A 24,617-nucleotide genomic window follows, 5' to 3' on the forward strand; every position below is an offset into this window, starting at 1 on the left:
ACACACAAACCTGTAGTTAAACTTTGGGCATTTATTTTTTAAAAATACCTTTCTTTATAGGAATATATACAAAACTTAATTCATTCAGGGCCCCTGGTATTACTAAAAATTTTGATGCAACTGAAGATGGGCAGTTTTATATCCCTTGAACAGAAATCAACTCTCTCCTCACAGAACAGAGATTACTGAGGTGAAGAAAGGGGTAGATTTCCTCATCTTTTGTAGGTCATTCATCTCACATCCAAGACTTTTCATTACAAAGTTCTGAAAGATTCTCTGCTTTGTGTGTTTATACCAACAGACAGAGGCCATTCATATTGTAAATCAATGAACTAGTTTCTTGTTTTGGCAGGATCAGCCGTGATTTAGTAGTGGAATATGAGCACAGAGTAAAGACATTGACCTGACACATTTTTATCCCATCCCATGTGAATAAATTTCTTCTATCCATGGAAGAACAGTGAAATATGAGACACAAAATAATCACGGCATAGAAATACTATTGCCCTGGAACAGAAATGGAGGAATGTAAAGAGACCTGAGTCTTCTCTGGAAGACAAAATGGTGAAGAAAAGAATGTACAACTCTACACACACATAGACACATACACATTTTCTTTGTTCATTCTCATATACTTAGTCATAAGAATACTTATATTCTGATACATTATTCATTCTAAGTCATATGCTATGTATTTTTTGAATAATAGAGCAATCATAAAAGACAACTAAAAATAGACTATCTCCAAAATTTTAATATATGAATTTAAAAAAAGAAGTATACTCTGGGGACACCTGCGTGGCTCAGTTGAACTCTTGATTTCAGCTCCGGTCATTAACTCAGGGTCATGAGATTCAACCCCACATGGGGCTCCATGCTCAATATGGAGTCCACTTGGGATTCTCTCTCTCCCTCTGCTACTCCCCCTATGCCCAACTCCCTGCATTTAGTGCGCACATGCATGTGCATGCTTTCTCTTGCTTGGAAAAAAAAAACAAGTAGAAAATACATATATTTTGAAGTAGTTAGTGTATTTTTATTTCCTCTCTTTGGTTGTATTATCATTTAATTTAGGTCATAAATTTTGCCCAATTCTTTATTCTTCATATGAATATAGAATCACTTATAATCTGAGGTAAATTGGTACAGCCATTATAGAAAACAGTATGGAGGTTACTCAAAAAATTAAACATAAGACTGTTATATGGTTCAGTAGTTCCATTCCTGGCTGTATATCCAAAGGAAATGAAGTCACCATCTTGAAGAGATGTCTGCACTACATGTTCAGTGCAACATTATTCCCAATAGCCAAGACATTGAAACAGATTAAGTGTCTATCAAGAAGTGAATAAAGAAAATGTGATCTATATATACAATGGAATATTTTCAACTGAAAAAATGAGGAAACTTTTACCATTTGTGGTAACATGGATGAGCCCAGAGAATATTATGCTTAGTGAAATAAACCAGACACGGAAAGACATATATTCTATGATGTCATTTATATGTGGAATATAAAAAAGTCAAACTCATAGAAGCAGAGAGTGGAATATTATCTCAGGGACTAGGAGGTGAGGAATTAGGAAGATACTGATCAAAGGGTGTAACTTTTATTTATAAGATGAATAAATTCTGGGATCTGATATACTTATGATTATAGGTATTAATGATTTATGCTTAAAATTTGGCAGGATAGTAAATTTTAGGCATTGTCAACACACACAAAAAAGGAAAAATCTGGGGCCGCCTGGGTGGCTCAGTGGGTTAAGGCCTCTGCCTTGGGCTCAGGTCATGATCCCAGGGTCCTGGGATGGAGCCCCGCATCGGGCTCTCTGCTCAGTGGGGAGCCTGCTTCCTCCTCTCTCTGCCTCCCTCTCTGTCTACTTGTGATCTCTGTCAAATAAATAAAATCTTTAAAAAAAAAAAAAAAGGAAAAATTCGTATTTTGTGAGATATTAGATGTACTAATTAACTTGATTGTGATAATTCACTATATAAATATTTAATTCTTTCATTGGGCACCTCAAAAATCACATCATGCAACCTAAATACAAGTAATTTTTGTCAACTATACTTCAGAAAAGCTGGAAAAAATCCAAAGTGGTATATATGAATGTTTTTTGGCATTTTGTAGTAGGACAATTTTGCCTTGTTTTAGTAATTTCCCTTTCCTTTGCTATTAACTGTTCTTTTTCAAACAATGTTTCTTGCTGTAAGTGATTTCCAGCAAGAAATGACATTTTTATTCTGTTATTATTGTAGAATGTGTGCATCACCTGAAAAATCTGTTATATAGTATTGTTATTCTCTGTTGCCTTTCCAACTTAAGTATAGTCATGTGAATATTATTTAACTGGAAAATATTTTTGCTGTAAATTCTCAAAGCTAAAGCTATCTCAGTAAGTACTTGCTTTCCATAAGCGTGTTTTGTTTGTAATACTACAGATACTAGAGATTTAGAAGACAGTAACTTTCAAAATCCAAACTATTATCTCTAATAGAAAAAATGTGGTAATAATGAAGTAAAGAAAGATATTAACAAGCAAGTTTGTGGGAAATTAAAAGATTATTTTTAAGGCTGACTTTTTGCATCAATAAAATGCTTCAGCACCACCCGTGTTTACAAAATCCATCTTAACCCTAAATCTTTCTATAACCATCCTATGGCTCTGCCCCTATTTATAACCAAACTTCTTCAGAGTCACCACTTAAAATTCCACTAATTCTGCTTTGTGTGTATGTTTTTAGCATTAGTACACAGACTAGTGCATTAATATGCACACAAATACATATAAATATGTGTGCAATTTCAATTATAATTCTGAAGTAAACCCTTGAGCAAACAAGTTTTTTGACCTAGTTAAAAAATAGAAAATTTGCCAGTATCACCAAAGCCTTACATAAGGACTATAACCACTTCCATCAACCCTCTGAGTAACCACTCTTCTGCTGTTAATTATTTAATTGCTTTTGCTTTTTAAAAATCACTGTGTAAATTATTTAAAATTATTTTAGTTTGACAGCTTTAATAAAGTATATAAAATTGAACAATATATATTTGCTTGTATCTTCCTCTTTCCTAAATACTATGGTTTATTAATGCATTTTGCATATAATCACAATCCATTTTTGTTGCTGTACAGAGCTTATTATAATTTATTTATTGATTTGAGTGTTGAGGGACTTTTGGGTTGTTTTCAGCATTTGCTCAAGCAAGGCCGACATGAACACTCTTGTATATGTCTCCAGTGTTAACATATGCACCGATTTTCCTTAAGGAATCAGTCTAGCAGTAGAGTTGCTAATCATAGGCTAAATGTATCTTCAAGTTTTCTAAGACTATCTACCTGTTTTCCCAAGTCAAAATACCGATTAAAATGCTACCAGAAGTTCTTGTTTCTTCACCTCTTCATCAACATTTTGTATTGACAGACTTCCCTCAAAATAGAATTTTTCTATTTCTAATTAGGTTAGGTGTTATTTAATGTTTTTATTTATTGGCCATTTGCATTTTCTCTTTTGTAAACAGTTCGTTCAAGTTGTTTGCCCTTCTTGGTAGTAGATTTTCTTTTTTTGCGTTGTTGATCCTTAGGAGCTCTTTAAATAGTCTGGATGATAACATACTAGATTAAATTTATGGCACACAATTTTTCCACTATAAGGCTACTGTTTTAACTTGCCTTTTAGTTTGTTTTGATGATAGATATTTTTAAATGTTATTCTGATTAATCTTTTTGGGAAAGCTAGCGTTTTTTGTCTTTGTTTTAGAAGTCTCAACATATCCAGGAAACATACAGATGCTATGTATTATATTATTTTCTAAATCTTTCAGTGTGTTGTTCTACAGTAATTCATTGAAAAATCCTGTCCTTTTCCACCAATATGTGGTTATACCCACATAAAATATCAAGTATCCATGTATGCAGTGAGTTTGTTTTAAGTTTCTGTTTCCTGCTTAGTTGACATTGATTTATCATTTTTTCACTATAACAGTGTTTCTGTTACTAAAGATTTCTAATACATTTATTATCAGATAAGGCAAGTCCCCCTAAACCATCCTATCCTTCAAAATTTTCTTGGACAATCATGATGCATACATTTTTAAGTTCATATTGCTAGTTTAAAAAATCTGTTAATTTTTATGGAGATGGCTTTGAATCTACAGCTACATTAGAGAAAACTTGACATAATTAAAATATTGAATTTTGGATGTTTCCATTTATTTAGGTTTTTATAAATATCTCTCAATAAAATTTTCATATGAAACTTCCATGCATTTATTTATTATATTTTGATATGGCTTTGGTTCCCATTTCTCTACTAAAACTTCCTTTCCACGTTCACTATCAATAGTCAAAAAGAGGATCTGTTTTCAGTTCTCATCTTACTTCACCTCTTAGCAATATTGACAGAGTTGATTATTCCTTCCTGGATCCTTCTTTCCTTATCTTCCATGACATGCACAATCCTAATTTTATTTCCAGATTTTCTTTTTCTCTTTCCTTTGCCAGACTTTCAAAGGCCTCTCCCTTATATCTATATTGTTTTTCTAGCTAATTTCTTCCTTTCCCGTAACTTTATATCTCCTCTATTTACCAAAACTTGTAACTTAAAAATAATTTTTCCAGACCTTTCTATAGAAATCTTTCTAACAGGCTCTCCATATTGATGATTAGAGTGATCCCAATATTAACGTTTCTCAAGCTGGACCCTTTATTCCTGATTGAAATAAATTTTAAAAAAGAAGAAAGCGATATTTAAAACTTTATCATCTATCTCAATAGATTGTACCAACATCTGCCAAATTTATAGAATAGCTAAAAGAAGTCTTAGTATTTCATCTTTCTTAAAATATTTTATTACTTCCTGTTAAATTAGAAAATCTAAATTCCTTGATAGGACTACAAGACTTTATTACCTGACTTTTATATCTCTTTTCATTTTTTTAACATTTCTCCACTCACTATCTTTCTCATCCTTTTTCACTTTTTTAACGTGTTCTTTTCCCCATGACAAATTTTGAACATACTTTCAATTGTTTTCTCCTGCTAAGTCTCTCTTCCTTCTCTTCTAAAACTCCATTATTCTGGTTTCAGCTTAAATGCCACTCTCAAAAACACCTTCCATGACTACTCTGTTCTACCTAAAACAGTACTAAAATCTCCATGTTGTATTTTCTTGAAATCCTGGTGTGTGTGCTATGTGTGCACGTGTGTTTTTACTCTCTTGCATATGGTATATTGTATTGTATATTACTCTCTCGCATATTGTAAACTCACAGAGCTCATAGAGTGATTATCACATATGAGCTTCTAACAACTGTGCTGTGGAATAAATGATCTGAAATGTAATAGAGTCACTGCTTAGCATTAAGAAGAAAGACATCGTTGATTAATTTCTTATCTCTTTTATAATGTATACTTTTAAAAGATTGCTCTTAATACAAGTCTTTATGTACAGAATCATGGATATCAATTCCAACTATTACCTTAAGGTCACTGGAGAAAAATATTATTCTAGGCATTTAAATGGTACTTTTTTTAAGTGTATATTAATTCATCACATAACTAAGGGAGGCAAACTTTTAATTATGTGCTTACATGCCCAAATTGAAGTTCATAATTAGAGACCTTACTAAATCCCTCAATAGATTGTATGTGTAGTATATTTACATTTTATATAGCAATTAGACCATGAAATTAATAAGAAAAAGCTTATACCTAAGAGCATGAATCTTGGATTTTATTCTATGATAGAGTCTGAAATGCAGATACATCATTCAGTGGCTGGCCATAGATATTACCCCACAGTAAATTATTTGTCCTCATCCTCCTTTTTATCTTCAATCATCTTTAGATCGTTATTTTATGACTCTTGGTCAGCATTGATGCTGACTATTCTTAGGTTACCTATATATGGCCATTCCTTTTGCATTTAAAATTGACTAATCCCACAAAACAAATGACAACAATCTTCAGTTTAATAACATATTGTCATTTAAAGGAATTACCAAATCTGTTTTTAAAAAACAGGATTATGAAATGTTCAGAAGAACTAAAGAATCAGGGAATGTACATTCTGATATTTTGATTTTACAAATAAATTATTTTTAGATTGATAAATTTTAATATGCCCAATATTTAAGTTCTCAAGTTTTACTTGTAATTTTGTTTCCATATTCTGTAGAATTGGGAAAGATATAAGAAGGGTAAATTTTAAAAATACTTTAAATGAAATCCAAATTTAAATTATTTCTGTGCCCCTGAATATCCTGAGAGATCTTACTGGATTAAATGAGATGCCATGTGTAACAGTAAAACAGAGTGGATTCACCTTCTGGGGCCGCCATAACAAAATGCCACAGACAGGGTGACTCAAACAACAGAGATGTATTTTCTCACAGTGCTGGCCACCTTGGGTACTAGTGAGTACTTTTTAGTTTGCAGATGGTTACCTTCTCACTGTGTCCTCACATGGTTTTTCTTTGGGAATTTACTCATGATGTTTCTTCTTCAATCCTATTGGTGTCGCTTATGACCTTGTTTAACAGTAATTAGCCCTTAAAGATCCTATCTCCAAATATAGTCACACTGGGGTTAGGATCTGAACATACAGATTTTGTGGAAGCACAATTCAGTCTGTAAATTCAGATTCGTAATACTGAATTTGTAAATTCAGTCCGTAAATTCACAATTCAGGTATTCAAAATATTGACAAAACCATTTTTTATTATTTTTGAAAAGAACAAATAACAAATTTGTATTAAGTAGATAAGAAGGATTTTTTAATGATATTTTCTAATGAAAACTAAAACTGATTATGTAATACCACTGTAACTAATTGAGGATAGACAACATGTAATTATTTCTCTCTCTCATACACACACACACACACACACACACACACACCCTGCATACATATTTGGGAAACAAAACATCTGCAATTCAGATTCAATTTTCCCTACATCACTTTTGGATCTAGAAATTTTCTATAGTCAAGGTTAATGAAGGAATTCTGGCCTGGAGTATCTATGTGGCGAAAGTGTACGGGACTGTATATCTATATGTGTTATGTTTGTCCTTTCTGAGGAAGTAGTCTAGGGAACTCACCTTAAAGCTGGATTTTCCTAGCAAACACATGAATTTTGCTTAAATTTTGTTTATTGGGGAGGAGACTGAATTTAGCTCAACCTCCAGTACATCTTAGGACTTCTACCTGATCTAAATAATGTCGGCATATAAAGTAGTTAACTCAGTCTTATTAAAACTTTTTAAAATATGTGAAGACTAGAAAGCTATTGGATGTTCTAAAGTATGCCAGCACTAATTTGAGAGCAAGGGGAAAGAGAAAATTTAACTATATAAAAAAAATTGAGATATTTTTACATAAAACGCTCTGTGTCTGTTTTGTGTTTGTGTGTGTGCGTGTTTTCCCCTCTGACGATACTTATGTGGTCAATATGTACTCTCAATTTTACGGTAGATGATTGTTCTCCAACCATTAGCTTTTAATACCACAGCTGTCCTCAGTGTATGATAGTCAAAGCTTCTAAGATTTTTATCTTACCTGCTTAACAAAATTTTAATTTTTTACTACACAGCCCTCAGGATGTGCTATACAAGATAGGCCATGATGTATGGCTAATTAAAATGATTAAAAATTCTGTAGTGCTACTTAGCAAACAATAATTTAATGGCAAATATGATGATACAGATAAAAATATAATTGGTACAAAATAGAAAATGATGCATACATATATTGAGGCACACATACACATGCACACATTTTTGGGTGTGTGTGTGTGTGTGTGTGTGTGTGTGTGTGTATACATATGATTTTGACTGGTCACAAAAACAACATGGAATTCAGACTGCTAAAAGTAGGAAAGAAAACAAAGATATCCAAAGACCAAAATAGAGCATTTCTTTGTGTGCCTTTTAAAATTGTATATAGCTTTTCATAAGAATTTGATTTTTTTTTCCCACCCCTGGCCCATCATAAGAATTTCATTTCTTGGGAAGTTTTCTCCCTTTTTCAGTGTTTGATATATCCACATTTAATGTAACTAAAATTTGACTTTTTTAGTTAATACTGTCTTGAAAAATATATTTCACAGTAATGTATCTCTTCTCAAATATCTTATTAACCATAAAAATTAATCTTTCTTATTATCTTCTAAGTTACCTTCCTCCTTTCAAATTCTGTAATCATAGTGGTCCACATTAGATCAAGCCATTTGGAGAATTGAGAATGGTTAGTTATTTAACATAGGCTTTTGAACTGGATGACCCTCTTTTTAAGTTGGATACGATATTAAAGATTCTCAATATTTTTTAGTATTAAAATGGGTATAAGCACATTAACCATTGTTTTGAAGGAAATTAGCTTATGTAAAGCAAATAAACACTCAATACGTGTTGAACAATATTGCTTTAAAAGTATACCAGTATATTTGTTTTAAAAAAATTTGCCATGCTACATGTAAATCATTTCATGATTTTCAAGAAAACCCAAAATCTTAGGAAGTAAAGAGCACAGAATGTTTTCTTTGTTCTTTAAATTTGAAAAATAATACCAGAATGTTAATTTTTACTATTTTGCATAGATTAAAATGTAACTTGTAAACTTTCTTGTTACACTGGTATGACTTGCTTTGGTGGGGATGAGGTAGTAGTGGGGAAAAGGAGCAAGTAAAAAAGTAATACAGATTTTTAATAAAACAGTGCTGTTTTGCAGTGGTGGTAATGTGACTACATAATTTGCTTTCTTTAAGTGGCTCAAATAGTTCCATTACCACTGTGAATAAACTATTCACCATTGTGGTTAGAAAAGTTTATTTTAGCAATTTCCATGCTTAAGGCCTCTCACTAAACAATGATTCTGTGGTGGTGACTTTTTGGTGTGTCTAATTGTCCACAAAACTAAGCCTGAAACTGGCATTTCATGTCATTTAGAGACAAGTATTCAAAACAGAATAATGAAAGATTTGTAAAGCTGGTTACTTAAGAAAAACATCAAAGAACTTTATTTCTATACACACATACATATTAAAATATTGTGGTTAAAAACACACACAAAAAAAGAATAAAAATTGCCCTAAGACTTATTGATTGGAAATGACATTTGCCGTCACAGATTTCTTTTTTAACCATCAGTTTTCATCAGATTTATTGATTCAACCTTCCTATTGCACCAAATGACCTTAGCAAACTTTTAAGATTCATCTAATATTTTCTAAAATATTTACATATTAGTTAACATAGCCAAGAAGTAATTGCCCTGTGTACATATTTTGAAGATGTGCAGCATTACCAAAGAACTCTGGCTTTTAAAACTTGCATATTTTTTTCAAGGCAGAAAGAAAAAAGTTTCTTATTGTAAGCCCATCTGGAAACTGGCGCGATTCTCAGGACAGCCTGAGTTTTAACTGGCCTCTGAGAATATTTACAAAACCTAATGAAATTTCATCATTACAGCTCTCAATGATTAGAGCCAACATATCCAATAAACCTCTATTGAACTTTGTGCTGAGGTTATAAGCATGATGCCGAGATAATTTGGAGTAGAGTAGGAATATCTCGTGAGTACATAATGAGTTTTGGGGGGAAAAATGTGTGCCTATAAAATAATGGGACTGGTTTTTCTTTCTGGTCTTATAAAACTAACAAACTGCTTATAAAATTAAAATAAAAGAGTTTTTAATATTCTAAGGATAGTCAACTCAGTGAAGTAAGCATATACCTATTGTGACAGTTTTGAAGTGGACAATATGCAGTTGTCATTTTTGCTATGGTAATTGGTCAGTTAATTTCATTAACATATAACCACATCTTGTACACAAAGGTGTGCTAAAACTTACTGTCAGTACTATCTTAAATTTTTTATACCTGTTCTTTATATAAACATATTTAATATTAAAGTATTCCTTATGGAAACGAATTCCTAATCATTTTCTATTAAAATGAGAAGGTAACTCAGTCTAGTTACATGTCCTTATGATCATTGAAACATGACAGAAAATATGATTTTCTATTTCCAGCTAAATGTTTCTGCATAAAAGGATTTTTTAATCTAACTATATTATGTTTAATCGATTCTTTTAAGAATAATGAAGTTTATTATTAGTCTTCTCAGGGGAAATAAGCAAGTAGCTTTCAAGCAAATAAGTGAGTTATCTGTAAAATTGTCATTGACAAGGAACCTATATTTTTATGCATGTAAGTAATGAAGGAATAAAAATGGAAATTGAAAAAGGTCTCATAAAGGATTCTTTTAAACATCTGTGCTTGGTCATTGTCTACTATAAGACCTCTATCATACAATCATAAATACCTAAATTGTTTTTGCAGTAAATTCATTTTTTTCTCATTTATTTGATTAAGTTAAGCTAGCCTCATCTATTCTACTATACAGTGAGACTTTTCTGGAAAATAGCTTCAGGACACCCAAATCTTGAACCTTCAGAAACAGAAGTCTTCTACATTTTCTGAATAAAGGCTGTTTATGTATAGTATTGGTACTTATAACATTTGTTAGGGAAAATCATTCCCATATCCAACCTTCTAAATCAAATACATCTTACTCATTCCAAATTTCAGACACATTTCGTACTGACCATCTTGGCATTCATCTTTTCCTGACTTTCTGACACAGATTGACCTTCAATAAGCTAGTTAATCAGTTTTGTTTAAGATCCCAATCCTGACTGCCTCTTATTTTATCAAGTACCATACTACTTTAAGGCAAATTTACCTTTTCTTCTACTGAACTGTGTGTTTAGTATTTTCAAATAAGGTTATTAGCACCTGACTAGAGAAGCAGACAGATGAAAGAATGCAAACCATAACTTTGACAACAGAAAGCCTAGAAGAAGATTTTGTGACAGGTATCATACTCAGTGGCATAGGAGAGTCCCCAAAAACACAATTTAGAGAAACAAAGGGAGCCAGTGTAAATGAGTTAATATTTTCTGTGTACTTGGAAATGATAACAGAGAAAAGGACTAACAGTTTTTAGGATTCAGAAATTTGCACGGGAATGTAATAGGATATAACAAGGTAATGGTGTACTTGATAGCTAGGATTAAAAAAAATAATAAAGAAACAGCAAAAAGCCCTCCCCCCCCCCCCAAAAAAAAACCCTGAAAGGAAAAATCTACACAAGTCTTAGGGGAAAAAAATAAAAGATTTTATTGACCTTTAATGATGGTAACATAAAGGTAACTTACTCTAATTTGGACAGATCTCTACCAGAAGGCATAGTTAATAAAATAACTAATTTTTATTGAACTTACTAAGACATAGTTTTAAGGGCTTTTGTACCCTAATTCACTTAATAGTCATAATAGACCTACAAGGTAAGAGTTAATAATTTCTCATTTTTATAGATGTTAAAACTGAAGGCTAATAACATGTCCAAAGTCAACAAGTTTGTAAAGGCAAACCTGGGATTTGAACGTGGCAATTTGGAGTCAAAGTAGCACTCTTAATCATTATACTACCATGTTCTCCTTTAATTGAATGAGGAAGGCAAATTGAGTAACCCAAAGATATCAGGACAGTATGGTGATGCTATTGCTGAAGGAATCAGTGTTCTATGGCAACTCAAAAGAGGATTATCTACATGATCAGAACTTACTTTTGAAATTAGGTAAACTTGTCTACGGCCATACCACCCTGAACGCGCCCGATCTCGTCTGAAATTAGGTAAACTTAAAATGCATGAAGAAAATAAGATAGGAGATAGAAAAGACTAATTAAAAGGTTCTAGGATTCTAAAATTATCTTGAGAGTAATAAATGCAATAAATTATATTAATAACATTATTTTATTTGAATACATATTAGAACATAATAAGTCAGTCTCTACTTTCTAATTAAGTTATTCTTTCCAGCTTATCTCTTAAATCAGGCAAAAATCTCTTAACTCAGCAGGTAAAGCTGCTGTGATGGGAACCAAAACTACCCCTTTAAACAGTAGAGACTACCCTGATGGAGTCCTATGTGAATGACCCCAAGACAGTGAATGATTGACCTGACCTTACTGCCCACCACATGTACCTACCCACCAACCTTTAATCCATATTTTTCTTTTGTAAACCTAGAAGTATTTTCAGCACTTTAGAGAACGTCTTTGAGATGTTAGTCCACTCTCTACCCAGTTTTGGGCTCACTGAAACATTCTTTTCTTGTTTTACCACCACTGGTCTCTTTGCCTTTGGATTTTTGTCAGCAGCAAGTGGCCTGACCTGGTCTCTTTGGGACCCCTGGAACCAGGTGCAGTTGTACCCCTGGGCCCTGGTTACATAATCTATGCAGTAATCATTTGAAAATTCATTAAAAGAATAATAACAAATTACAAAATATTTATATAGTGACTTAAAAGGACAGCAAATGGCCGATAAAGACCTAAAGATCTATTCAATTTCAGTAGTCACAAGGAATGCCATTATACTTCTGGATACATGTCCAAGAATGTGTGTTGTTTGTGTGCATGTACGTGTGTTTGTGTACATGTGTGTTTGTATGTATATGTGTTTGTGTTCTCATATGTTTCACCAAAAACACACCTACAAGGAGAGCAAATCTCTGAATAGTCCACACTGAAAATGACCCAACATTCCTGTACACTGGGATGAAGAGATGAACTTGTATAATCATACAATGAAATTTAATACAAAACTGAACATGAACAACTTACAACTACATGAGTCTCACAAATATAATGGAATGAAAGAAGACAGAAAGAAAGTATACCACATGATTCCATTTGCATTTGGCTCGAATAAGGTAAAAATCAGTCTATAGTGTTAGATGTCAGGGTAGTTATTCTGTGAGTGGAAACAGTGATGAGAAGAGCTTTATACAGAGACTCTAGGGTAGTGTTAAGACTTGATCTGCTTGCTGGCTACCCAACTCTATTCAGTTTGTGAAGTCAGTAAACTGCATACTTGTAACTTTAATGTATTTGTTTTGTGAATATTTTATTTCAATTACACATCTCCATAAAATTAAATTTCATAGATGGAATTAAATATAGTGGAATGTGTTCCTCAAGTGTGGCACAACATGAAATGATATTTAAAAGGACATGATTCCTTTTTAGTAATACTATCAATGGACGGTACGGGATTATCTGTTCCAGTTATGTATATATGTACATATATATCCATGCCTATGTATCTATCTGTCTAAATCCTAAGTCATTTGTTTATTTGATATAATTTAAGGAATAGTATGTTAGCATTATGATCATGGGCTGGTAAAGAAAATATTGGAGCTAAAACTTTTTGAAATTATAGAGTTGTGCATATTTTTAATGTTTTATTTCAAAAAATAGCATTCATCTAGCTGTGAGAGAAAAAATATAGTTTTAGCCTTAAATTTTCAAAGCAAATAACATATGTTTCCTTCTAGTACTTGTGCTAAAATTAAAGAAATTTTCAATCTCATCTTCAGGGAAATGAGTCTCATTAAAAAAGCCATTTTTCTCTAATAACATTTACATACTTTATTATCAGAATAAAAACTCAGATTTCATCCTTTTAGAAAAAATGCAGCTTGACAGGTTATGTTTTAAAATGATTCTTAAGCACTAATAGCAAGAAAAAAGTTGTCCTTAACATATATCCATTTGTTATACGGAGTAAGTCTTTATAGGTAAAAAAATAAAGAAGCTTCCTGGAATTTGGCAAAATTTCTATATACTTTATTGTGTATGTAATATGTTTTAATTCAACACCATTTTGAAAATCACCAAGGTTTTATTTTTCCAAGAATTTTTGCTGTCTCCAGATATTCTGTGACAGTTTTTAGAAAATGAGGTGAATGAATTTGGAAAGCTCCATTCTATTGCCAGAGAATCACAGGATACAAGATACTGGTTAAGGGAAGGGACTGAGCCATAGTTTCATAAACTATTTGCTTTTCCCTTCTTCTGCTCCCCATGAGCTGTTAGCCAAAAGGAGATAGTAGACCATCTTCTTGGTAGCATTGCCACCTAGAAATATGATATAAATAAATAGTATATATTTTATAGTCATATATCAAAATTCTTTGTAGCAAATATATAAATAGAATCATAATCAGAGATGAAGCAATTCCTCCCAGGATAAAGGAAACACATTACTAACTGCAGCTGAAGGAAGCAGAATAATGGCCTTTCAAAGATGTCCTTGTCCTGGTCCCTTGGACTTGTGAATATGTCAGTATATGGCAAGGGAAGTCAAATTTTCGGATTGACTAAAGGTTTTTAATTGCCAGATAAGGTTATTATTTTGGATTATCTGGGTGGATCAAATGTAAACTTAAGAATCCTTAAAACTGCAAAGGAGTCAGAGAAGATTAGAAAAAAGAGATACGAGGACAAAAAGAATGTCCAAAGTGTTGTGGTATAAGAAGAACTTGAATGGAAGTTGTTGGCTTTGAAGATGGAGAAAGAGGGTCAGAAGCCAAGGAATGTGACTTGCTGCCAGCTGTTGGAAAAGTTAGGGAAAGGGATCCTTCCATAGTATCCAGAAGGGAACACAGCATTAGCAACACCTGATTTTAACTGAGTGATAACCACTTTGGACTTGTAACCTACAGAACAATACATTTTTGTTGTTTTAAGTCACTAAATGTATGGTAATTTGTTATATCAGCAGCAGAAAATTAATACAGCTCTTATGGAGCTGTATTTTCCCAGCAGCAAAACAGGTATGCTGTTACAATCAACAACTCAAATTGCATGGGCATGGTCTGGGCACGAGAACAAGTGTTCAGCAGTTTGTACAAAGCTGGGTAAGGAATCTGAAACTTATTCCGGTTTATAAAATATAAAACATGCCTCCACAAGCACATTGGTGTTGGAAAGCGAAAGAATATGCTTCACTGTGCACTGTGGGGGAACTGGCAGAACAAAGATTTGTTTCAACCAGAGCTCCTAATGCTGTCACTGAGGCCTGAAAAGCACCTGCTTACACATCATCTGCTTTAGTACCTCTGTCTCTGGTTATTGGGCAGTGTTTCAAATGGTACATTTTGTGCCAATCCAAAGCAGTTCTATCTGCATTCCCTGCAGATCAGGCTCTAAGAGCAGAAGGTCATTGTGGACTAGCAATAACTTAGCAGTATTTTAATGTATGATCCAAGGAAAAAGATTGAGCTATGAAAATACGGTTTGAGGTGCAATTAATTCTTGCTGATGCAAAGGTAAATGAAGACTCGTGTAAAAGAAAAAGTTAAATTCCTTTTTTTGCTGTTGCCTATAATTATGTTCTCTCAGGATACAAATAAACAGAGGAAAAGAGTCGATCAGAGTCAAATATGTTGGAAAACTGCTTAAATTCAGTCCTGCCAAAATTGGCATCAGATTGAGCTGTCTCTGGTACTCTTTGCCAACAGCCAAAGTGTAAGCCACAGAGAGAATAACTTCACACAGAGATCCTGAATCTGTAAAAATTGTTCATTCATGAATTGGCAAGAAGTAGATGGAGGAGACAAAGTATATGAAACTCCAAGGTGGGAGTATATAATTGCTGAACTATAATTTTAATGAAAAAAATGTATAGATTTGTTCCCAAGGTATATATACAAAATACAAAAAAGAAGAAGAAAAGGTTGGATTCATTCATATGCAGTGTATGAATCACTTTCAAACAGAGGTATTAATTTTGCTGCTAGAAGCCAGAGCATGACATGGTCATTGGATTAATTGGATCCTTACAAAATAGATCAGATTGCAAAGCTTGCTTCAGCAATTTTTTTTTCCTTCCTCTTTTTCAGTCAGACTAGTGATGCAGAGGTAGACTGAGATAAAATGTCCGAACAGAGTCTCTGTGAATCTAAATTTTTCCAGGTTCAAAACACTAGGGAAGTGAAAGTGACATTTATGTATTTTATAACTTATTTTCACTGTCTCTGATTATTTCAGATTGAATGGAGTTATGGAAATACGGGACCTTCTGACATCTCATGACTGATGAACTATAGTTCTTATTTTTATGATGATTGATTTTATTTTTCAATTGTTTTGATTTCTGAAAATTTAAACACCCACTTAGCATGAGATTGATAATGGCTATTTGTCATGTAGAAAATCTGACTTAGATTTATGGAATTGCTTGACATATTTCAGACCTACTTATACATGTGAATCCCTATTATTTTGTTCATATATGAATTTGTGATAAAACTAGAATATCCGCTATTAGATTACCATGAGAAGGGCAAGTTCTTATTACTTGTAGCACAAATTCTGGTGAAAAAATACTGTAGTTTATTATATTACTTCTGGAAAAATATATGTGTGTGTGTGTGTGTGTGTGTGTGTGTGTGTGTGTGTGTGTGTTATTCCACTTAAAATAAGCCCCTCTAACAATATCAGATTAATTCAAGAATGACTGCTCTGAGGGGATGAACCACTCTCACATCCTCAAATAAATTTTTAAGCAGTCTTTGTGTGTAATAATTAAAAAAAAAAAAAGGAGTTCATTCTTGGCCCCAGCTGGCTAGCAGCCATTTATTATATATGATACTTAAACATGTCACTGTGAGTTCATCAAATCTAAGAGATTTTTCATTTTCACTTGAAGTAATCATAGAAATTTTGAGTTGGAACTGACCTAAGACATAACCTTGCCTAACTACCCACCCAAAGTAGAAATTATCAATGTCAGTATCTCTGACAAGTGGTTATCCATTGTAGATCTCAGATACTGTAAGTGACAAAGAAACTCAGTGCTCATAAGTCAGGTCACTCCATTGTTGAATAGATCAGTTTTCGAAAAATATTGTAACGTAAGTAATAGCATCTTCTTAATAGATATCCATTGGCTCTTTATCCAGTCTCTGTAGCTCTAAGACTAATTTTAGCTGCTCTCACCTTTCTATCACCTTTGTCTCAACATTCTGTTATCTTTATATATTTGCTCTTTGACATGTTTTCCATGTTGGTCAACATATTTTGGATACATGCCAGCTTTTCACCATATTCTTAAAACTTTGACTTGAAAACAGTATTGGGTTTATCTGGTATAGCCTTCAAGGTGAGATGTTGTCTGTCAGTCTTTTGAAGAGTACTATTTCATTAAACATGATGTTTTTATTATTATTTAAATAGTCTTGCTTTTTTTTGTCTCAAAATAGGCTTTTTGTTTATTTCATTTTATTCTCTCTGAATCTCTTCAACCAACTCAGCTACCTAACTACCAAACCGCCTCCAGTTCCTGCACTCACATATTATTTGCAATTTTTTTAACATAAATGCAGTACTTTACATTTTCGAAATGCCAGGGTATAATATTGTATTATTAGTAGTATTATTGTTTCATGTAATATAGTGGTAGTTATTCCTCTAAAATAGTTTAATCTTTCCAAGCCTGGCTTCTGGGTCTTCATCCAAGTCATGTATTAAAAAGAAAAAAGTTTGATAAGAATGAAACCAAAGATTTTATGGCATATTATGAAAAATCTCTTTCCCTTGATTATCCTTAATGTAGCATTTCTTTGATATGATATATAAGTCCTCTTGACAGTTGAGTCAAAGTTACCTGAAACAACCCATAATGTCATTAGAATTTCCAGACACTTTCTCATTACATATGTTCTGACTTGTGCTTCAGTTCTCCTAAACACGTTTGTTATATCGAAAGATGTTTTATGCCCCATTATTTGTCAGCCTTATGCTATCAGCTCTTACTGTTCAGGGATAATGTACTACATTACCTATTAGCATTTTGGTTAATTACCAGCTTATCCTCAACTCTAGATTTCCTCCAACTGTTGTTTTTGATAAGCACCATTTTAAAAATTCATCTTTAGGGCACCTGGGTGGCTCAGTAGGTTAAGCCCCTGCCTTCAGCTCGGGTCATGATCTCAGGGTCCTGGGATCGAGTCCCACATCAGGCTCTCTGCTCTGCAGGGAGCCTGCTTCCTCCTCTCTCTCTCTCTCTGCTTGCCTCTCTGCCCACTTGTGATCTCTCTATGTCAAATAAATAAAAATCTAAAAAAAAAAATAAATAAAAAATATGTAAAAAATAAAAATTCATCTTTACACATGGATATTCTTTCATCTTTTGCAGATAGTATTTTCGAATACTTTCAGTGAGACATATTATTTCCACTCTAGGTGTCTCTTCAGAATAAAAATTTAGAAATATTTAGAAATAAGGAAGTTATAATAAGTTATCATTTAATAAGTTGTAATAAGTTATGTAATATAATAAGTGACTCTTTGATGATTTAAATTTTTAGAATCGTTCTTCTTTCTTGAGTCATAATTCTCTCATAGTTCCCTCAGAATGTCTCATTAAAGACTTTTTTTCTTAATGGACTGAAACATATATTCCAAGTATCTAAGGTACACATATTGCTCCCCAAATTATGTCCTTTAACCATTATCATCTAATTATGACCTATCTCTTAAGACTCCCAATTTCTTCTTTTTAATGGTTCAGAAATAAACCCACAGTGGCAATTTTAATTGCTTCTTATTATTTTCAAGAAACAAAATTTTAATAGATGACAATCTGTCAGATATTCATGTGAGGAAGCTTATTCTTTCACAGATGCCTCCATTTTGACCCACTAGTTCTTACATAATTGTCAATTTTGCAGCCTATTTCAGAAGTTCACAACTAATATAACCAGCTAGTATATCTATACATGCATAATCGTGTTGTTTACTATGTTATTTAATTTCACACACACATCCATGGGCTTACTAAGTTTTCTGGATATTCAGGTGTATATGTTTCTCCTATCTAATCCTTATTTATAAATAATATATATATAATTTCTTGTAAATGATATAATCAAGAGACCAATTTTACTGTATAGAAGCAATAAGGTCAATTAAAAATCCAAACAAGTAGATATGATGACAAGACACAATAGACAGATCAATGATGCCACAGAAATGCTTGTGCATAACACTTTCATATGATGGAGTGCCTCCTCATTCTATGGGAATTTTTTCCTCAGTGGGATTTCTCTACTTTCTTTTCCTTAAAGTACATTTTTGATAGGAAAAGATTATACATACTTAATATTTGACTTTTGCTAAACTCTGGAGAATACAGATGTAAATATTGCTAATACTTCCTTCATGAGTCCTAAAGTCTACCTGGATACACATAGAACAATAAAATAAGGCAGTATAAGTGGGGTTAAATCCATATGCAGTAAGCAAAATGCTGTATTAGAGTTATGAGGAAGGAATATCATATTTGAATTCTATAAAGAAGGAATTTTTTATGTAGATGTTATGGATTGAATTATGTCCTCCCCAAATTCACATCCTGAAGCCTTAACTCCCAAAGTGATTGTGCTTGGAGATGGTATTAATTAAGGAGGTAATCAATGTTAAATAAAGTCATAAAGGTGGGCACTATCCAATAGGACTAATGTCCAGATAAAAAGAGGAAGAGATAATAGTTTCTCTACACATGCAGAGAAGAGGCCATGTGAGGACACAGTGAGAGGTCTCTCTTGTAGGTGTAGGGGAGAGTCTTCACCAGTAACCAACATGGCTGTTACCTTGATCTTGGACTTTCAGCCTCCAGAACTGTGAGAAAATAAATTTCTGTTAAGTAACCCAGTCTGTGGTGTTTTGTTATGATAGCTTAAGCAGACTAAAACAGTAGGTAAATATTTTAATATCAAAATATTGAAAGAAGTCATCCAAGCAATATACATTTTTCCTTTTCTATTTATTTACTAGTATATTTGTAGGGTACCAATCAGAATGACTTTAAATTGATATTCAACAATTAGTCAATTCATGCATGTCTTAATTTCTTTCTTCCCTTACAGAATAACCTAAAATGATAGGAAGACTTTCTTGTTTTCAGGTTCAGATCAAGTTGAAGGTTTGGAACCATAAAGACCTGAGTAAAGTGAGGGATGTTATAAATTGGTGACAAAGTTTGGCACTGCTCTGTAACACCAAATGCTCCTCCTTCAAACTTGCTGCAACTGTTTTCTCTTTAATATTAATGATTATTGCAAGAATTGAAGACTCTACCAGAAATTTAACTGGGAAGGAAAATACTGAGAAGTCAAGAATGCTAAGGAAAATTCTTGGGGCGCCTGGGTGGCTCAGTGGGTTAAAGTCTCTGCCTTCAGCTCAGGTCATAGTCCCAGGGCCCTGGGGATCAAGCCCTGCATCCAGCTCTCTGCTCAGTGGGGAGCCTGCTTCCTCCCACTCTCTGCCTGCCTCTCTGCCTACTTGTGATCTCTGTCGGTCAAATAAATAAATAAAATCTTTAGAAAAAAAAAAAGAACGCTAAGGAAAATTCTAAAAATTAAAGAAAATATTCAAGAAAAAGCTCTGAAATGTATCTTACTTTAAGATCCAGGAGATTGAATAGTAGGAACCACCTTGATCTTGAGGCAAATTGGAATGCAAAATAAAACTCATCTTATTATTTGGGCAGAATATAGTAAAAACAAACAAACAAACAAACAAACCTGGGTCCTCCTTCATAAAAACAGTCTTAAATAAAACATAGGGGGAGGAAAGCTGTGCTTATAATAACATTAATGTGACAAACTTTTTCTTCCCCTTAATTATGTTGTATATACAATGATTAATATAAAAGGAAGAAATATATATTAATCAGAAATCTATTTTTGATAAGGAAGGGATTTTCTGTCATTAAAAATACAGTGTGGTAATAGCATTGGAATAACTTCATAACTCTGAGCCTACAGAGCCTTCCATCACCATATATTACAGCATATGGAACTGATAAGCAGCAGCGTCACGGCCACCTCACCGCATCTCTGCTTCTGCTGACTAACGCAGTGTGTTTGACTAGAGCACATGCTGTGACAGCCTGCCTCTTTACCACACATGTCGAAGAAGAAACTGTTTTTTTTGTTTTGTTTTGTTTTGTTTTTCTTTTGTTTTTTTCTCTGCTCGGATACCTTTTTATTTATTTTATTTTATTTTACTTTTCTATTCAGTTAGCCACTGTATAGTACATCATTAGCTTTTGATGTAGTGTTCAGTGATTCATTAGCTACATATTTATTCAAATGGTATCAGATGATACTATGTCATTTAGAAAGCACTTACAATTCTTATACCTACAGTGTTACGTATATGTGAATCTGATGTACTCATTATAATATATACCTATCAGAATTAACTGGTGAAAACATGCATCTGAGAACTGAGAATGGCACACATATGCTCAAAGACTCTGAAAAGCATTTTACATGTATTGTCATATTTTAATCCTTACAATAATCCTATGAGGCAGAAACTAGGTTTTCCTCCAGTTTTCAAATAGGGACACTGAGGGAAAGAATGGTGTAGTAACTCGTACAGAGTTCCATGGGCAAGCCCCATATTTAGGTCTACCCTAAATCCATGAACTTAACCATCGTAGGAGATGTATGAAAAAGGCGACAAATATTAAATATGATATAAGCATGAAACAAGTTTAAGTTTACCCAGGCCTCTTAGGAACTGTTTCTGCAATGTAATAAACCTAGCTCCTGCTACCTTAGATTTATGAGTTGATTATCTGTGAGTACTTCCACACAGTTAGGATGTGATATAAGAATAAGGCTTAAAAGAGTGAGCAATAATCATGATGAAACATACTGGGACCTTTGGAGAGAAGAGATCTTAGCTTATGAATTAAACCAGTTGGGTTAATACGTCACATATGCAGCATTTTTTCCCCTTCTGTAGCACTTAAGATGTTCTCATTTAAGTATACCCTTCAGAAATATATTATCTTACTAAAGACAAAATGAAACAAAATCCTAGGCTACCAAAAGAAATTTGCTGAGGACATTACAATTATTTATGTCAGGTATCTTTATGTAGCTATTTTTTTAAAGACAAAACATTGTACTGGGGGTAAAAAGTGAGTATACATTTAATTTAAATATTGTTCTAATCCATGCATATATCAAAAACTGAAAACAGGATTTAACCTTTATTCTCCTCTACAGAAAAGAATGACAAAACTGAAAAGTTTGTAAGGGAATTGGAAATAAGTGAATAGTATACATTTATTAAACCCCAAAACTAATGTTTTAAAACAATCTTACTTTGGGTAAGTAAGCACTCTTACTTTCGTGTAAAAACGTCATGATAATAAAGTAAAAGAAGAATGAGAACATAAGTCTAGACACCAGAATGTAGTAAATACTTAAACGGATTATATCTCAATTTTGGTTCCACGAGGTGCAAAATGCCAGAGTCAGAAGACAGTTATTTACTTTCCCAAACCTCAAAAATCTGAGAAAACAGTGTTTGAAAGCAAGAGTGAAAAATTGAAACCAGAATGCTGAGCAACATGAGAGGAAATTTGTTCCCCTTCATAACAATGACAGCAGACCTCCCGCAGGAGAGAAGAGTCGATTCTGAAGTATCCGAATCCCAGTTTTTATGTGTGGGCTTGGGCTACTCTCCACCTTCCTACCCTTTTTTTTTTTTTTTTAAATGTTTAATTTGTCATCATACAGCACTTCATTAGTTTTAGATGTAGTGTTCCATGATCCATTGTTTGAGTATAACACTCAGTGCTCACTGCAATACATGCCCTACTTAATACCCATCACTGGGCTCACCCATCCTCCCACCCCCACCTCTGAAACCCTCAGTTTGTTTCCAGGAGCCCATAGTCTGTCATGGTTTGTCTCCCCTTCTGATTTCTCCCACTTCATTTTTCCCTTCCTTTTCCTAATGTCCTCCATGCTATTCCTTATGTTCCACAAATAAGTGAAACCATACAATAATTGTCTTTCTCTGCTTGATTTATTTCACTCAGCGTAATTCCCTCCAGTTCTATCCATGTCAGTGCAAATGGTGGGTATTCATCCTTTCTGATGGCCGAGTAATATTCTATTGTATATATGAACCACATCTTCTTTATCCATTCTTCTGTTGAAGGGCATCTTGGCTCCTTCCACAGTTTCGCTATTGTGGACATTGGGCTATGAACATTCCTGCTATCCCCTAAGCTGTAATTCTTTTGGTAGTCCTCTTTTGTTCTTCCTTATCTTTCTTCCTCTTTTAACCCTCCACTCTCCTTTTCATCATCGATATTATCCTAAGTTCCTGACAGGGACTTCTGCAAGTTTTAAAAATGTGTAGATGAATTAGATTTTTGAAGAACTCTGATTTTGGTGAAAATGAAAGAAAGGGTAATAGGAGAATCAACCTTACAGACCTCATTCTGTTTCATCATTATGGTAAGATTGAGTCTATTTAACACCTGCAGAAACTGGGACTCACAGTTTTAAAAAATTATCAAAGGATTAGAAATAAGTAAACATTATCTTTCAACTCAAAAGATAAAAAAAAGAAATCAACCACTTTAATAGTGTACAGATGTTATTAATGAGGTACCAAAGAAGAACACATAGTGAAATTTAGGTATGTCTGTTGGGCACCAGGGAAGACTGAGTGGTCACAAAAGGTGATGGGATTGAAGAACATTATGTTAAATTGATGCGTAAAATGGGAAATGGAGATCTGTGCACAGCAAGCTATGTTTTCTTTTTTTTTTTTAATTTAATTTTATTTTATTTTCAGTATTCTAAAATTAATTGTTTATGCACCACACCCAGTGCTCCATGCAGTACGTGCCCTATATTTTCAAAGGCACAGCACAATGAGAAAACATGGACTATCTGGTGGGCTGTAATCTATGACATATACCTGCATCTCAGGATAAAGGTAGGAATGGTAGCCACAGAGCTTGAATAGAAATCAGGAACAAGATGAAGAAAGATCTGGAAAATATGGGACTAAATTTAAGATTTAACAAAGGCAGTGGTGATCCACATACAGATTTTTAGCATAGTAATTGTGCAATCAGTTTGCACTTCTAAAATTTACTCAGAAATAATGAGGAATGGAGAAAAATAGTTTAGGAGAGAAATGATGATAAGTACTCAAGCATGGAAGTATAAATGTTGGCAGCACTTTGAGAGATATTCTGGAGTAACTAATTTTGTGCCCAGCACAGCCCTTTTTAGAGTAATAGACATACAGATGGCACTTATAAAACCTTGATGCATGGTGATTAGTCCCTACATTTACATATATATAATATATTATTAAAATATATAATATATATAAATATATGTATATTTTTATGAGTAAGAGGGAATCGTTGGCATCTGTATATGATAGCAATCCATTGCTTTTGGAATAACAAACATTTTCAAAGGTTCTACTAGTAATGCAAAGCAGGTTAATGCTTCACCTGAATGTATTGCCCATTGCATGTGCACCATACTTCATCTTATATTCCATATAGTTCCCATGTGAATCATGGTCTTTGTACCACACAGGAAAAAACAAGTTCTTCAAAGTAGATTTTAATGACATTAATTGTATTTTCTTTACATTGTAACTCTGCTACGAATTGGTTTTCTTCAAGTTTAATCTCAATTAAACAAACCTAAAGTAAAAAATAGTTGTAATTCATTTACTAGGATATGTTTTGCTGTCATTTAAGAGGGAAATTAATGTAAATTCATCTGTTTAATATCCTTAAAATATATCCCATGATCAAACACCACTTTCTATTTCTATTTCAGTTCTATGAAAGTTCTCAGTTATTAAGCATTGCTTTGTACATTTAACCCAAGTTTTATCAGTAGTTAC

The sequence above is a fragment of the Mustela nivalis genome, assembly GCF_964662115.1.
Source record: "Mustela nivalis genome assembly, chromosome: 3".
NCBI classification, from domain to species: Eukaryota; Metazoa; Chordata; class Mammalia; order Carnivora; family Mustelidae; genus Mustela; species Mustela nivalis.